The following is a 14,118-nucleotide window of genomic DNA, read 5'->3' as shown; positions in this document are numbered from 1 at the left end:
AAATGATGGCCACATGCGTCAATCAATGCAGAGGCCTGGGTCTACCGTCCATTTTGGATTTTTTTGGGATTGATCTTTTGCCCATCTATCTGAATGGGAGCTTCTTCTTTCAACCACTAGTCTACATCTTTAGGCGTTTGAATAAGAAGTTGACAATTACAAGCCCATCATACATTTATTTATATCCAGCTTATATGACTTTGCGTTGGACCTCAAACTTATATATGATGGGCACGTACATCAATCAAAAGAAAAAAACTTTGAAAATGTCGTTCACTCAGAGTAGAGAAGAGTACAAACAACGTGTTTGGCAATATTTAGAAAGGGAAATGTGAGTTTAGTGTAGGCAGTTGTATTGAGATTAGACATGGGATGAGTCATTTCATTCCCAATTCTTTGTTTGGCGCATGAAGGAATTATGTGGGAGAATTTGACAATAATTTGTTTTCACTTGTTTGGTTCATGAGAATTGACGAGGAACTAGACCAGGGAAGTGAAGATAAGTTATTATGAAGGGTTAAGATTGACTCACTAAAATAATCCCCCAAATCTCACCCTCTTCCCTGTTAATAAACAATGAGAGTTGGCGTCTCAAGTCCCATGTGAGGGAGCCCTGGATTAGGGGTATCCGGACAGCCGGACTGTGTACATCGTCCGGACTATTGAAGCGTGAAGATACAAGACTCAAGACTTCGACCCGTGTCCAGATGTGACTCTCCTTTGCGTGGGAGACAAGCTTGGCGATCCGGATATTGTGTTTCCTTCCTTGTAACCGACTCCATGTAAACCCTAGCCCTCTCCGGTGTCTATATAAACCGGAGAGGTTGGTCCTTAGAAGGCCGATCACAATTACAATCATACCATCACAGGCTAGCTCTTAGGGTTTAGCCTCTACGATCCCGTGGTAAATCTACTCTTGTACTACTCATATCTTCAATATTAATCAAGCAGGAAGTAGGGTTTTACCTCCATCGAGAGGGCCCGAACCTGGGTAAACATTGTGTCCCTTGCTTCCTGTTACCATCAGTTTAGACGCACAGATCGGGACCCCCTATCTGAGATCCGCCGGTTTTGACACCAACACCATGCTTATTCCATTATAAATTCCTAATCCCGTAGCCAAACAATAAAATTGAAGTCTCGTACCCATTTAATTCTCATTTTCCAACTCTAATTACCCCCGGCCAAACACGTACAGAAGAGAATCCTCCTAGGTTCCATGGACGCACAAAAGATTCTAGATCATTTGATAAACCGCTCAATTGCAGTAAACTTTGACAACCCTTTAAACATCTTTGACGTGAGCTGCACAAAGCCACATATCTGGGATGCACAACAATTGTGTGATGCATTATGCATACCAGATTCGCAAAAATAAAATAAAATAAAAAGATCGAACAAAGATTGACACTACTGCACGCTGATATAGCTTGTACCTTTCAGAACTGTTGCTCCTCCCGCGCACCAGCCATCGAGCTGCCATGGACGCCGATGTCCCGCTCCACCTGCTCCTGCTCGTGCCTGTCCTTGCCTTCATACCCCTCATTTTCTTCGCCTCAAGAAGGTTGAGGCCGCCTGAGTCGTCCGGCGTCGCACGGCTCCCGCACCAAGCATTGCGCGACCTGGCGCGGCGCCACGGCCCGCTAATGCTGCTCCGTTTCCCCGGACGACCCGGCCTTCGCGTCTCGGCCCGCCGGCCCCATGTCGCGCCTCTGGTTCCAGGGCTCCGAGGGCCTCGTCTTCGCGCCCTTCGGCGACGCGTGGCGCCAGCTCCGCAAGATCTGCACTCAGGAGCTCCTCAGCGCCCGCCGCGTCCACTCCTCCCGCCCCGTCCGCCAGGACGAGCTCGGCCGCCTCCTCCGTGCCGTCGCCTCGTCCTCGCCGTCGCCGTCCGAGGGTCGCCCGGTGAACCTGACAGGGATTATCGCGGCCTACATCGCCGACTCCACCGTGCGTGCCATCATCGGCAGCAGGCCGTTCAAGGGCGGCGACGCGTGCCTGAAGCTGTTCGAGGACATGGTCCGCATGAGGCCCGGGCTGAGCCTGTCGGACCTGTTTCCATCATCGCGCCTCGCGATGCTCGTCAGCCGCGAGCCCGGCCAGATCAAGCGCTGCAGCCGCGAGATGCTGCAGATCATGGACGCCGTCATCCAGGAGCACCGGGAGAGGAAAGCCGCCGGTGAGGGAGAGGCCGAAGACGAAGACCTGGTCGACGTGCTCGTCGGACTCCAGGAAGAAGTGGGCTCCCAGCACCCACTGACCACCGAGAACATAAAGTTCGTTATGATTGTAAGGTCTTCCAGTGATCCGGCGCCACAATCTAGCTGCGATTTCCACGCCACACCGTGCATGCGCGCCATGGAATTACTAGTCTTTAGCCGCTCTGTTTCTCTCACACGTGCAGGACATGTTCGCCGCGGGCAGCGAGACGGCAACGACGGCGCTGCAGTGGGTAATGGCGGAGCTCATGCGGAACCCGAGGGTTCGGCATAAGGCGCAGGAGGAGGTCCGGCGAGCACTGGCCGGCCACAGCAAGGTGACGGAGGAAAGCCTCGGCAACCTCCAGTACCTGCACATGGTCGTCAAGGAGTCTCTCCGGCTGCACGTGCCGGGCCCGCTGCTGACGCTCCGCCAGTGCAGGAGCCCGTGCCAGGTGCTCGGGTATGACGTGCCCGTGGGCGCCACGGTGCTCGTGAACTCGTGGGTGATCGCCAGGGACCCCGCGCACTGGGACGCGCCGGAGGAGTTTCTTCCGGAGAGGTTTGATTAGGAGAAAGGCGGCGCCGCGAGGGACTTCAAGGGCACAGACTTCGAGTTCATACCGTTCGGAGCAGGACGGAGGATGTGCCCGGGGATGACGATTGGGCTGGCGCACATCGAGCTCGCGCTCGCCGCGCTGCTGTTCCACTTCGATCTGGAGCTGCCTGCGGGTGTGGATGCGGCGGGGTTGGACATGACGGAGGAGGCTGGCATCACCACGCGGAGGAGTTCCGAGCTTCTCGTGGTGGCCACCGGATTAAATATGATTCAATTACACCGTCAGTGCTAAAATTTGACATGAATGATCACTTTAATGCTACAAGTTGTGGTGTATTTTGAAGTTGTGTAAAAACTTGGCTTTGCGGTGCAAATACGGTGTAAAACTCATTTGTATACATCCACATGCTGACGGGCATGCCAGCGTGGCGTGGGGCCGCTGTCAATGATAGGATGGATATGACGTTTGACCTGCTCTTTTGGTAAAAAAAATCTCAGCTTTATTTTTCGCACAAAAATAACGGTGGGAGGCCCACATGTCAGAAACAACACAAATCGTATTGAGAAAAAAATAATGACCACGGGGCTTCGAACCTTTTTTTGCAACATAAAAGAGTTTTATTGCTTACTTAAGCAGGCAAACAGTCACGATACAACGTGTTCATTAGGAAAACAAGAGTGTAATTAAGCCATAAACATCTTCTCCTAACACTTGTCGCCTGGTTCGCACATAAATGAGCCGCTTTATTAGCTTCTCTACGTACGAATTTCAGCCTAAAACTTTCAAATTGATTAGAAAGCTCCCTGATCTCTTGAAGAATGGCAGCTATCTCCGAACGATCGAAGGTATCTGACTCCCACAACTTAACAATAGTTTGAGCATCAGTTTCCACGTCAACTTTGCTGAAACCTCTCTCAATAGCCATTCGAACCCCATCTCGAATTGCTTCTGCTTTCATGGACTGTGAGCTAGCTGCAAAATTATACCAAAGGGCTTGTGCACGAAGTAATGCACCCTCCCTATCCCGAATAACCAGCCCAGTCGAATCTTGACAAGAAACATCATCAAAGGATGCATCTACATTAATCTTCATCACGCCTTCATCAGGTGGATTCCATTTTATTTGTTTTGATTGCTTCGGCTTGCTTACTTTTCCAGCACTTGTTGAGTCCATTACCGAGTCTATCACCCATCTTACCGATTGCATGATACAGCGCCCAGACTCTCCATGCTTTCTTGCATTTCGTTCAGTCCAGATCGCCCATGCTCCAGTTAAAATTATACAAGCTTCAGATTGGGGTATCTTTGTACCATCCACCACATCGAACATCCAAGAGTGTGGATGTAGGTCAGGAATTTTTATGCCAGTTAGGGACTTCACCTGCTCCCAGAAGATCCTTGCCCAAGTGCAATCAAAGATAGCATGCATTGTAGTTTCCTGTTGACCACAAGTGTCACAGAAATCAATATGTTCCATATGTCGTCGCTTCAAAACGGCACGACAGGGTATAAAGTCATGGATAATACGCCACCAGAAATTCTTCACCTTGGGAGGGACCTCAAGTTTCCACATTTTCTTCCATACCTTCTCCTGATTGATGCTAGACCCGGGCTGGTAAGTTTGACGACTTTTAGAGAGAAGAACTCTATATGCCGATTTAACAGTGAAATGACCATGTTTTTCTGGTTGCCAAGCCCAAATATCCTCAGATGAATTACTAATCGGAATCCTGCATATTACACTAACATCTGGCTCCACAAAATTTGCATTAATCAAATTCATATTCCATTCACCATTGTCTGCGTCAATCAATTCTTCCACCCTACTGATAGCTGCATCAGGAAGCTGAATTAGGGGTTTGAAACCATGGTTAAAGGGAATCCATGGATCCTCCCATGGGTGAATAGAAGAACCATCACCAACCCTCTTTATCAGGCCTAATTTTAGACCCTCTCTGCCATGAAGAATGGCTCTCCAAATATGCGAGGATCCTCTTTTGTTCTTAGCTGACATAAATTCATGATCATGATAGTACTTACCCTTTAAGACTCTAGCGCATAGAGAATCTGGTGATGTAAGCAACCTCTAGCCTTGTTTCGCCAGCATAGCCTGGTTGAATAATTCGAAATCCCTAAAACCCATCCCTCCTTCTCCTTTAGGTATTGCAATATCCTTCCACTTCTTCCAATGCAAATTCCTCTTATTATCATCTCCCCCCCAAAAGAAGCGGGCCACAATATTGGTTAATTTCTTGCACAATTTCTTGGAAAGTCTAAAGCAGCTCATAGAATAAGTTGGGATAGCTTGGCATACCGCTTTAATCAAAAATTCCCTTGCCGCACTGCTTAAGAGTTTAGGAACATACCCATTCACCAATTTTCGAATATTTGTTGCTATGTGCTCAAACTGTACATCAGAAGATTTACCAATGGCGGTTGGTAGTCCAAGGTACTTCTCAACTAATGCTTCCGTCTCAATCTCCATATTCACATGCGGGGCTTCGAACCTAGAAAGCTAACATGCGCGCGCACGTAACCAAAACGGCCAATGTGACATTACGTGCACAAAGGGGTAGGTGCTTTCTATATCTTCTGCTAACAGCGTAAATAAAAAAAATAACTCATCAAATGAAAAAGGTACCCGGGGGCTCCAACCAGGGACCCGTAGATCTCACGAATTCGAGATTAACTACCAGAGCCGCCAACATTTATATAAACAATATTTTTTTTGACTTGCAAGTGTTGCACATGATTTTTGGTAAATCATAAGTATTTTGTTTCCTAAAGTTCATAAACATTTTTGAAAATGTGAAAATGTTTATATGCTGCATTAATATCTTATTAAAAACACAAATATATGAAAGTATACAAATACTTACGTACGTGTATATAAACAAATGTTCATATAATTTTAAAAATATTAATTTAGTTTTAAAACGTCAATATTTTATTAAAAATGCCACAGGTAACCTCGGGTACCATCTTTATCTTTATTAGTATTCTTGTTCCTAGGACAACTTATTGTTATTGTTTTCATTATATTTAACCTTTACATAAATACATAAATATTTCTCAAATTTTATGAACATTAATTAAATATATTTTACCTTAAATAAATATATTTAAATAAATGTTCGTGTAATTTGAATTAACTTTTTTAATAAACTATTAATACAATTTATAAATGTTTTATGTTTTGGAAAAAAAATTATGTACTTTTAGGAAACAAACTATTTATGCTTCATGAAAAATCATGTGCACAATTATAAGTAAAATATTATATTTTCTGAAGAATAGAAATGCACCCTCAATATAAAAGAACAATTAGCCTATGTACATTTTGTTTTGAGCTAAATTAGCCTATGTATAGGAAACAATCTTCGTCGGGTGTTGGTTTGCACTATTGGGATAGGAGGTCGCTGGTTTGACTGCTGGACCTTTTTCATTCAAGTTTAGAGTTTTAATTTATGTTGTTAGGCGAAACTGGTAAAACAATATTTATTCTTGTAGAGCACTAAATGTCATCAGGCCTGGTGGTTAATCGCCAATTGGGTCACACCTTCTTCATTTGTGTTTAAAAATAATAATTTACGTTGTTAATCTATAGAATGTATAGCTTACAGATCCTAGTATTATTTTGTACAAAAAAAATAAAAGACAGTTTTTTTGGCAAAAAGAGAAGGCCACACAACATGTCCCCATCGTAAGATCACTGACAGTGGGCCCCATGCCCGCTGGCATGCCTAGTCAGCACCAAGGATGTATAAAAACGAGTTTTGCACCGTATTTGCACCATAAAGCCAAGTTTTTACACCACTTGAATGTACACCATAACTTGTAGCACTAAAGTGACCATTCACGCCAAGTTCTAGCACCAATGATGCAATTGACTCATTAAATATCATTGATCACTACTATGCCAACAATAACATTTATAAACAAGGAGGTCCATAATACAAGCATACAAAGTTACCCATATAATCATGAGCAATGCTACATCCACTTAAAGTTACGTCTACGGAGGATTGCCCAGTTGGCGTTTTCCACTGGAGATGAGAGGGAACGAGGGACCCACCCCCGTGGAAATGTGTGTTGGGTATTAGAAGGATGGGTATTGCCGCGCCAGGAAGTCGTGCCATGATCCATGAGTTACACCTTTTTATACAATTTTAGTTCATTCCTCTGAAATCTGATAATATGTGGAGCATGCTAGGGAAAAAATATCACATTAATATTTAGAAACGACCAACCAAAAATAATACTGATAGTACATCTCAGGTAGTGCATAAAAAGGAAAACAAAGTTAGAATAGTAGTTCTGATCCACACTCTTCGTAATGCACACCTATCTAACAAAACAAACATCTATTTTGTTGCATATAGCATGGATAAATATTGTTGGTACCTATTTGACATTGGTTAAGAGGGAACAATATGGGCATTTACATGGGTTCTTGAAGGGGTCATCAGTAACCTCTAAAATACCCTTTGTCAGGAGGACACAATCTATCCAAAGCCTTTGATGTATATAGAAGGGTAACACCACCACATCCTGCATAACCATTAAAGATGAACCATATTCTCAGGATAGTAATGCATAAGTTACAAACTGAATAAGAGAAATGAACACCAAAACAAGATACTCCCTCCGTTCACTAATATAATATGTTTTCGATATTTCAAAATGGACTACATACAGATTGAAATGAGTGAACAAACACACAAACGTGTCTATATACATCCAATGCAGATTTTTTTAGAACATCTCATATTGATGAACGGAGGGAGTATCAATTTGCTAGGATCAATGAACACCAAAAACTATTGAAAGCCATATTCAAAGTTTACATGGTGTAGTACCTGTCACGATACCCTCTTCAACAACAGCTTTATTGGGCATTAAGTGCATCTTTTACTCAGTCCTAGCTAACTTCAGATTCACTGGCTCCTCCAATCTGCATAAAATGCATGATCAAAGCAACATAAATACAAATAAGGTTCTTGCTTGTTGGAACTTCCACGGATAAATCAATAATGGAAGGTAAGGGTGTTGGGAAACATAGCATACAATTTCAAAAAATTTCCTACGATCACACAAGATCTATCTAGGAGATGCATATCAACGAGATGGGGAGAGTGTGTCCACGTACCCTCGTAGACCGAAAGCGGAAGCGTTAGGTTAACGTGGTTGATGTAGTCGAACGTCTTCACGATCCAGCCGATCTAGTACCGAAGGTACGACACCTCCGAGTTCAGCACACATTCAGCTCGATGGCTAAGAGAACAATTGATGTGCCTTTGGGGTGCCTCCCTCCCCCATATATAAAGGAGGGGAGGAGGAGGCCCGCGGCTAGGAGGGGCGCGCCATGGGGGGGAGTCCTACAGGACTCCACTCCTAGTAGGATTCGCCCCCCCTTTATTTCTTCCACCAGAGGGAATAGGAAGGAGAGGGAGAGGGAAATGGGGGCGCCACCACCTCCCCTAGTCCAAATTGGACTGCCATGGGGGGGGGGGGGAGGGAGCGGGCACCGCCACCCCTTGCGGCCCTCCTCTCTCTCCACTAAGGCCCATGTAGGCCCAATACTTCCTGAGGGGGGTGGGGTTCCGGTAACCCCTCGGTACTCTAGTAAAATACCCGAACCACTCAGAACCATTCCGATGTCCGAATACCACCTTCCAATATATGAATATTTACCTCTCCACCATTTCGAGACTCCTCGTCATGTCCGTGATCTCATCCGGGACTCCGAACAAACTTCGGTCACCAAAAGACATAACTCATAATACAAATCATCATTGAACATTAAGCGTGCGGACCCTACGGCTTCGAGAACTATGTAGACATGACCGAGACACATCTCCGATCAATAACCAATAGCGGAACCTAGATGATAATATTGGTTCGTACATATTCTATGAAGATCTTTATCGGTCAAACCGCATAATAACATACTTTACTCCCTTTGTCATCGGTATGATACTTGCCCGAGATTCGATCGTCGGTATCCTTATACCTAGTTCAATCTTGTTACCGGCAAGTCTCTTTACTCGTTTCGTAATGCATCATCCTGTAACTAACTCATTATTGACATTGCTTGCAAGGCTTATAGTGATGAGCATTACCGAGAGGGCCCAGAGATACCTCTCCGATACATAGAGTGACAAATCCTAACCTCGATCTATGCCAACCCAACAAACACCTTCGGAGACACCTATAGAGCACCTTTATAATCACCCAGTTACGTTGTGACATTTGATAGCGCACAAGGTGTTCCTCCAGTATTCGGGAGTTGCATAATCTCATAGTCAGAGGAACATGTATAAGTTATGAAGAAAGCAATGGCAATAAAACTTAACGATCATTATGCTAAGCTAACAGATGGGTCTTGTCCATCATACCATCTCTAATGATGTTATCCCATTCATCAAATGACAACACATGTCTATGGTCAGGAAACATAACCATCTTTGATTAACGAGCTACTCAAGTAGAGGCATACTATGGACACTCTGTTTTGTCTATGTATTCACACATGTACTAAGTTTTCGGTTAATACAATTCTAGCATGAATATTAAACATTTATCATGATATAAGAAAATATAAATAACAACTTTATTATTGCCTCTAGGGCATATTTCCTTCAGTCTCCCACTTGCACTAGAGTCAATAATCTAGATTACATAGTAATGATTCTAACTCCCATGGAGTCTTGGTGCTGATCATGTTTTGCTCGTGGAAGAGGCTTAGTCAATGGGTCTACAACATTCAGATCCGTATGTATCTTGCAAATCTCTATGTCTCCCTCCTTGACTTGATCGCGGATGGAGTTGAAGCGTCTCTTGATGTGTTTGGTTCTTTTGTGAAATATGGATTAATTCGCCAAGGCAATTGCTCTAGTGTTGTCACAAAAGATTTTCATTGGATCCGATGCACTAGGTATTACACCTAGATCGGATATGGACTCCTTCATCCAGACTCCTTCATTTGCTACTTCCGAATCATCTATGTACTCTGCTTCACACGTAGATCCCGCCATGATGCTCTACTTGGAACTGCACCAACTGACATCTCCACCATTCAATATAAATACGTATCCGGTTTGCGACTTAAAGTCATCCGGACCAGTGTCAAAGCTTGTATCGACATAACCATTTACGACAAGTTCTTTGTCACCTTCATAAACGAGAAACATATCCTTAGTCCTTTTCAGGTATTTCAGGATGTTCTTGACCGTTGCCCAATGATCCACTCCTGGATTACTTTGGTACCTCCCTGCTAAACTTATAGCAAGGCACACATCAGGTCTGGTACATAGCATTGCATACATGATAGAACCTATGGCTGAGGCATACGGAAAAACTTTCGTTTTCTCTCTATGTTCTGGAGTGGTCGGGCATTGAGTCTGACTCAACTTCACACCTTGTAACACAGGCAAGAACCCTTCCTTTGACTGATCCATTTTGAACTTTTTCAAAACTTTACCAAGGTATGTGCTTTGTGAAAGTTCAATTAAGCGTCTTGATCTATATCTATAGATCTTGATGCCCAATATATAAGCAACTTCACCGAGGTCTTTCACAGAAAAATTCTTATTCAAGTATCCTTTTATGCTATCTAGAAATTCTGTATTATGTCCAATCAACAATATGTCATCCACATATAGTATTAGAAATGCTACAGAGCTCCCACTCACTTTCTTGTAAATACAGGCTTCTCCAAAAGTTTATATAAGACCATATGCTTTGATCACAATATCAAAGTGTATATTCCAACTCCGAGAGGCTTGCACCAGTCCATAAATGGATCGCTGGAGCTTGCACACTTTGTTCGCACCTTTTGGATCGACAAAACCTTCTAGTTGAATCATATTCAACTCTTCTTTAAGAAATCCATTAAGGAATGCAGTTTTGACATCCATTTGCCAAATTTCATAATCATAAAACACAGCAATTGCTAACATGATTCGGACAGACTTAAGCATTGCTATGGGTGAGAAGGTATCATCGTAGTCAACTCCTTGAACTTGTCGAAACCTTTCACAACAAGTTGAGCTTTGTAGACAGTAACATTACCGTCAACGTTATTCTTATTATTGAAGATCCATTTATTTTCTATGGCTTGCCGATCATCGGGCAAGTCCACCAAAGTCCACACTTTGTTCTGATACATGGATCCCATCTCAGATTTCATGGCTTCAAGCAATTTCGCGGAATCTGGGCTCATCATCGCTTCCTCATAGTTCATAGGTTCATCATGGTTTAGTAACATGACTTCCAGAATAGGATTACCGTACCACTCTGGTGCAGACTATACTCTGGTTGACCTACGAGGTTCGGTAGTAACTTGATCTGAAGTTTCAGGAACATCATCATTGGCTTCCTCACTAACTGGTGTAGTTGAGGGAGTCCTGGATTCAGGGGTCCTCAGGTGTCCGCCCTAGGAGTATGGGCCGGAATGGATGGGCCGTACAAGATCAAGATGAAGATTATCCACCGTGTCCGGATGGGACTCCTAAATACGTGGACGGCAAGAATAAGAGTCCAGAAGCTTCCTTCCCTGATAGGCCAACCTTGTACAAACCCTTGACCCCTCCGGCTGAAGGAAATATGCCCTAGAGGCAATAATAAAGTTATTATTTATTTCCTCATATCATGATAAATGTTTATTATTCATGCTAGAATTGTATTAACCAGAAACATGATACATGTGTGAATACATAGACAAACTTAATGTCACTAGTATGCCTCTACTTAACTAGCTCATTAATCAATGATGGTTATGTTTCCTAACCATAGACATGTGTTGTCATTTGATTAATGGGATCACATCATTAGGAGAATGATGTGATTGACTCGACCCATTCCGTTAGCCTAGCACTTTATCGTTTAGTATGTTGCTATTGCTTTCTTCATGACTTATACAAAGTTCCTACAACTATGAGATTATGCAACTCCCGTTTACCGGAGGAATACTTTGTGTGCTACCAAACGTCACAACGTAACTGGGTGATTATAAAGGAGCTCTACAGGTGTCTCCAATGCTACATGTTGAGTTGGCGTATTTCGAGATTAGGTTTTGTCACTCCGATTGTCGGAGAGGTATCTCTGGGCCCTCTCGGTAATGCACATCACTATAAGCCTTGCAAGCAATATAGCTAATGAGTTAGTTACGGAATGATGCATTACGTAACGAGTAAAGAGACTTGCCGGTAACGAGATTGAACTAGGTATTGGATACCGACGATCGAATCTCGGGAAAGTAACATACCAGTGACAAAGGGAACAACGTATGTTGTTATGCGGTCTGACCGATAAAGATCTTCGTAGAATATGTAGGAGCCAATATGAGCATCCAGGTTCCGCTATTGGTTATTGACTAGAAACAGTTCTAGGTCATGTCTACATAGTTCTCGAACCCGTAGGGTCCGCACGCTTAATGTTACGATGATAGTTTTATTATGAGTTTATAAGTTTTGATGTACCGAAAGTTGTTCGGAGTCCTGGATGTGATCATGGACATGATGAGGAGTCTTGAAATGGTCGAGACATAAAGATTGATATATTGGACGACTATATTTGGACACCGGAAGTGTTCCGAGTGATTTTGGAGAAAATAGGAGTGCCGGAGGGGTTACCGGAACCCCCCCCGGGGAAGTATTGGGCCTTAGTGGGCCTGAGGGGAGAGAGAGGGCAGCAGCCCAGGAGGTGGCGCCCCCCCATGAGGAGTCCGAATTGGACTAGGGGAGGGGGGCGCGGCCCCTCCTTCCCTCTCCCTCTCCCTCTCTTTCCTCCCCCCTCTCTTCCTAGTTGGACTAGGAAAGGGGAGTCCTGCTCCCACTAGGAGGAGGACTCCCCCCTCCTTGGTGCGCCCTAGGGCCGGCCGGCCTCCCCCCTTGCTCCTTTATATACGGGGCAGGGGGCCACCTCTAGACACACAAGTTGATCATCGTGATCGTTCCTTAGCCGTGTGCGGTGCCCCCCTCCACCATATTCCACCTCGGTCATATCGTTGTGGTGCTTAGGCGAAGCCCTGCGTCGGTAGAACATCATCATCGTCACCACGCCGTCGTGCTGACGGAACTCATCTCCGCCACCCTGTTGGATCGGAGTTCGGGGATCGTCATCAAGCTGAACGTGTGCTGAACTCGGAGGTGCCGTACGTTTGGTACTTGGATCGGTCGGATCGTGAAGATGTGCGACTACATCAACCGCGTTGTCGTAACGCTTCTGCTTACGGTCTACGAGGGTACGTGGACGACAGTCTCCCCTCTCGTTGCTATGCATCACCATGGTCCTTGCGTGTGCATAGGAATTTTTTTGAAATTACTACGTTCCCCAACACCGGCGTGTATATAAACTAGAGGGGTTAGTCCGTAGAGGCTATCTTCTTCACCATCGTTGGAATCCTCATAGGCTTGAAATATAGGGTTAGCCATTATGCTCTCGAGGTAGATCAACTCTTGTAGTCTTCATACTCATTGAATATAATCAAGCAGGAGTAGGGTTTTACCTCCCTTAAGAGGGCCCGAACCTGGGTAAACATGGCGTCCCCTGGCTTCCTGTTACCACTGATCCTTAGACACACAGCTTGGGCCCCCATACCCGAGATCTCCCAGTTTTGACCCTGGCATTGGTGCTTTCATTGAGAGCTCTGCTGTGCTGTCTGCAAAAAGCGATCTATGGCTCGCCTAGTAATCAACAACAATATCACTTTTGGAGGGTGCCTAGCTTCGGGGCAGACCCTCCGGTTCGGCGGTTTCTCCATGAGGGCCCGTGCAGCCATTGAGCCAGCAACTCCCCCATTGGCTGTCGGACACCGTCCTCGCATTGGCCCATAGTACTACAAAAATTTGAATCCGGCAGATGTTTCATATTTAAACGAACTGCTAGACCGCATCGCCTCCTTGGGGGTCTTAATGGACTATGATCGGATCGGGCTGAAGCCCGACCAGAGGGAAATTAATCACCCGCTGATCACCTACTTCGTGGCGGTCGTCGAGGAAGTGGCCCCTGACACTTCCCTCCCCATGTTGAAAACCAAGTATGTTCGGGTCCCCGAATCCCCTGAGGCGGATACTTCCCCTTCGGATGGGACGTTACGCCATTTGGACTCTGGTCCGAATGTAGGATTGTCGGAGCCTTTGTGCTTAACTAGACCTGAACCGGTCACTTCGGAAGCCATTCTGGCTCCAAACACAAACGTGGGACAAGATCCAAAATTTAATCCATCCACCCACCAAAATCAATATTCTCCAAGCAACTCAGGTCCTCTAGATATATACGACCCGATGTATGTGTGGCAGCAGCCTAAGGAAATGGTCCACAACTTTTGGGCCAGCTTCCTGCTTGTCAAAAACAGG

General features: G+C 44.9%; 1 pseudogene; it reads left to right on the top strand.

The window, feature by feature from the left end:
* The first annotated feature begins 1,443 nt into the window (after window positions 1-1,443).
* Window positions 1,444-3,241, top strand: LOC123134044 (desmethyl-deoxy-podophyllotoxin synthase-like; annotated as a pseudogene).
* The last annotated feature ends 10,877 nt before the right edge of the window (window positions 3,242-14,118 follow it).

The sequence above is a fragment of the Triticum aestivum genome, chromosome 6B (genome assembly GCF_018294505.1).
Source record: "Triticum aestivum cultivar Chinese Spring chromosome 6B, IWGSC CS RefSeq v2.1, whole genome shotgun sequence".
Taxonomy (NCBI): Eukaryota; Viridiplantae; Streptophyta; class Magnoliopsida; order Poales; family Poaceae; genus Triticum; species Triticum aestivum.
Note: the sequence above shows the minus strand (reverse complement) of the source record. Positions and strands in the feature narration are given on the sequence as shown.